Consider the following 4353-nt stretch of genomic DNA (forward strand, 5'->3'; position numbering starts at 1 on the left):
TGGGGAAGATGCGGAAAGAACTGGGGTTAGTGGTGGGGCCGAAGCAGTGTGGTGGTCACACTGTGTGACAGAGTTCAACAGAGGGGCCTGCCCTGGCAGGAACCCTGATAGTGCCATCTGAGGACGGGAAATGTAGTGCACAAATGCCAAGTTCGGGTTGCCTGGATGTGAAACTCCTGCAGAAACCATGTCAGGACGCTGCGGGAAGAAACAAAATTGAGAGATCAGCAACAAAAACACTTTGCATCTTTCAGATCTTTGCAAAGAGGCCTCAGCTTCTCCCACATACGAGTCCCCGAATTTGTCATGGTCTCCTTTGCCTGCTGCCCCAAATTAGCACCTTTGATATGTGTTGCAACTGAAGCTCTCAGGATTCAGAGAACTTCTGCAAGCTCAGCCACACCAGGTGGCTACTTCGGAAAGGATTCCACCTGTCCCGCTTCCTACACGGGTGGAACTCCCATTTCCAATGCTTCTGTCTTCTGTTAACAGACATTAATGCCTATCAACATTTGAGAAGCGTTGGAGATGGAGATCCACCTACAGACTATGACTCTATCCAAATTCTATTTTCAAGTGTGGAAAAAATCTGTAAAAAAAATAAGAGAATAACAAGAGTTGAAGGGGACCTGGAGGTCATCTAGTCCAACCCCCTGCTTGAACAGGAAACCCTCTACCATCTCAGACAAATGGCTGTCCAGTCTCTTCTTAAAAGCCTCCAGTGACAGCACCTGCAACTCACGGAGGCAACTTCTGTCCCACTGTTTAACTGTTCTTAGTCCTAGGTTGGTTCTCCCCTTAATTAGTTTCCATCCACTGATTCTTGTCCTGCCTTCTGGTGCTTTGGGAAATAAGTTGACCCTCTCCTCTTTGTGGCAGCCTCTCAAATACTGGATCGCTGCTATCGTGTTTCCACTAGTCCTTCTTTTCATTAAACCAGACATACCCAATTCCTGCAACTGTTCTTCACGTGTTTTAGCTTCCAGCCCTCAATCATCTTTGCTGCAAAGTCAAGCAATTTCTGTAGACAATCTCTCCTGTGCCTGCCCAGTTTTTTTCTTCCCCTTGCCTTACAGAGCAGAAAGACTGCAGAGGAAAGGATTACAAGAGAATAAGCAGGCATACACACAATGGGGAATCCATCAGGCTTTGCATGCCCGGGACTGCTGGTGCCATTGCATTCTTTTTATGTGTTTTTCCCCACTGTATACCTACTTATTCTCTTGTAATCCCTTCCTCTCTATTGAATGTAAATACAAACATTAATTCCTTTCTTGCTAATTATCCCAGTTCCTGAGTGAGCGTTCCAAAGGGCATTGGAGTAGGAAAAGGGGAAGCACGGTCATATGATTTCCGACCTAGCAACCACTTTGCTTGACAACAAAGAGCGGCTAGTCCCAACTGTGGTCACTAAATGAGGACAACCTGTATTAGATTTATGACCACTGACTCCTGAAGACCTTAGGCAGGACTAGAACTCACCGTCTCCCACTTTGAAGCCTGGCATTTCAACTACTACACCAAACTAACTCTCTCCTGTAAAGACAACTTTATTTGTTGTATATACAGGAGTTTGTTGTAGTTTATTCAACAATTGTTAAGAGAAAATAATGGTTTAACACAATTTGTGGACTCGGCTGTTAACTGAAAACACGTGTTTGTATTTCTCACTTTTAATAATTGGGGGAAATTTCTTCTGTCTCCATAAACACTTTGCATCTGATCAGGACAGCAATCGCAATGCTCAAACTGCAAAAAGAAGAAAAAGGGTGATTAATGTTTTTTTCCTGAAGAATTAAATAACTTTTTTTAAAAGAAAAGAATAAAGAATAGCGGTGAATAAAGATGAAAAAGAAAAACAGCTTCCAATCTTCTTTGCAGGCAGCGGTTAGCAACTGCCCAGTTTGGGTCATGAAAATTCTGCAAAAAACCCACCAAGCCCAGAGCGCAATAAAAAAATCCACAGCTCAGTCCTGAACTGCTACATAGCACCAATCACCAATAAAAGTTCTTGCTGTCTTTTTCCTAATCAAACATTTCACAAAAATAAAAATCTGGAATAAAGCTCATTGTTTTTGTGTCCTGCTATTCTGAAGGCTTCTTTTAGCTTTGAAATAACGATAATCTATATGTGATTTAAGAAAGCGAAGTTTTAAGCAAACTCGGTATCCTTAAAGCCTCCCCTATGGCTGTGAGCTTGATGACTTTTCCAGTCGCCTGAAGTCACGAGAAGCAGCCCTCCAGAGCACCAGTGGGCAATCTCCTGGCCTCACCTTATTCAGGAGACTCCACTGGGCTGGGCTGGTTGCTCAGCCATCGGTAACCCTCGCTCTAGCCCTACCCAATTCCTGCAGCTGCTCTTCACGTGTTTTAATCTCCAGGACTTTAATCACCTTCGTTGCTCTTCTCTGTGCTCGTCTCAACATCTAGACTGACCTGGATTAGCCAGGGTCCTTGCCTAACGACCAGCAGGATTTGGTTTACGATGGCATGTGGGATTGCTGTCACTAAGCGATGCAGTCATGTGATATTGCGCTTTACAACGGCATTGCTTGGTGATGAAAATCACAAATCCTATCACAACTCAAGGACTTCCTGCATAGCTAGCGGCATCCTGACCTCGTAGGAAGGAACAAAATGTCACCCAGACCGGTTCATCAAAAACACTGCAAGGTCAGGCTGTAATTTATGCTGCGCTTGCCTTACTGTCGTGACATTCCTCATTTAGCGTTAGGAGCTGTTTGCAAGTAAGATGGTTAATCACACTAAATCATTTTCTGACCAATATGTGCATTTATACAATGTGCAGGGAAAGTCTTACCAGAAAGTAAAAGGGAGAATTTGGCTGCCGTGTGTAGCTTCCCAGGAGCAGGTTTTTCCCAGCAGGATGGCCAAAAGTGACTGTATCTCCTTCTCGCAAAATTACTCTACCTGCACACAAAATGATCCATTAAAAGAGTTTTTAAAATATGTTTAAAGTTCAGAGGTTTTGTCACAAAGCTCCTCTTGTTACAGGCTCACAATCTGGCACAGCTGCTGGATTTGGGAATATAACCGCCATTGATAAAAGAATTATTAGTAGTTGACAGTCAACCAGGGCAGGCCCCAGAGCCATAGTCCCTCATGCCTCTCTTAAGGACGCTGCCTACACGTACCTTCAATGCGGATGTCGTTGACATACACGCCCGTCAGGCTGGAGTCCACCAGGATGTATGCGCCATCTGTCCGGATTATCCGCGCATGGATACGAGAGATGTACTTGAGGTCTGTGGGGGTGGCGGCCGGAGAGCTAAGACAATAGTCCACCACCTGGTGGTTTCGGCCGAACAGGGTGATGGCCTTGTCAAAGCTTGGGAGAAAGAAATAAGTACAGTGTTTGTAAGGTTACTACGTGGTTCCGTGTGGTTTCCAGCTGGCTTTCTGATTGTCTTTTAGATCAGGGGTCTCCAAACTTGGCAACTTTAAAGACTTGTGGACTTCAACTCCCAGAATTCCCCAGCCAGCACGCGCTGCCCACAAGTCTTAAAGTTGCCAAGTTTGGAGACCCCTGCTGTAGAGGACAAGATGCTGGGATAGTTCAGGAATAGCCCAATGAAACATCCCCACCACAATATTAAAAAGCAGACACAGAGACAGCGAGACAAAAACTCTAGCTAGCCATATTGTTAAAAATCTGTTCTGGGGGAAACAGCTGGGAGACAACAGCCAGCTGGAAAGGAACTCCTCCGGCTGGCTGGCGGACAAGGGGCAGGCTGGAGTGGGGAGCTTCCCCACCATTTCCCCCAAAAGCTTGGAAGAGGGTCCTTGCCCCAAAGCTCCCGAGCCAAGGCAGCTGCCCCCGGGGACAAAGGCAGAAGCAGCCGGGCACGGGGCCAGGGAAGTGGGGAGGCGAGAAAGGGATGGAGAGAGCGAGCGAGCGAGGGATTGGGATAAAGGAGGCCGAGTTCTTCTCTTTTGCCTTCCTTTTTCTGCCAGTTGAAGAAGGGGGTAGCACGATGGGTACATTCATACACGGGTATCCGACTTAAAACATTTGACAGGCAGAAATGTGAATTTAAGTAGAAGGAACAGGTGTGGAAAATTAAACCAACTATCCGACCATTATGTACAGGTAGTTCTCAAGTTATGACCACAACCGAGCCCAAAATTTCTGTTGATAAGTGAAACATTTAAGTGAGTTGTCTCATTTTACGACCTTTCTCGCCACAGCTTTTAAGTGAATCACCACAGTTGTTAAATTAGTCAAACTGTTCTTAAGCCAATCTGGCTTCCCTCACTGACTTTGTGAGAAGGGGATCACGTGACACACACATCCCAGGGACTCTGCAACCGTCATAAATACGAGTCGGTTGC

General features: G+C 45.7%; 1 long non-coding RNA gene across 1 annotated transcript in view; it reads right to left on the bottom strand.

The window, feature by feature from the left end:
• Positions 1–3501, bottom strand: part of LOC310638796 — a 30082-nt gene extending 26581 nt beyond the window's left edge. Inside the window, exon 1 of the long non-coding RNA XR_014492188.1 lies at positions 3470–3501. This is a non-coding gene — a long non-coding RNA (uncharacterized lncRNA). The remainder of the gene's footprint in view (positions 1–3469) is intronic.
• Positions 3502–4353: the final 852 nt, after the last annotated feature.

Source organism: Vipera ursinii (genome assembly GCF_947247035.1).
Source record: "Vipera ursinii genome assembly, chromosome: 3".
NCBI lineage: Eukaryota > Metazoa > Chordata > Lepidosauria > Squamata > Viperidae > Vipera > Vipera ursinii.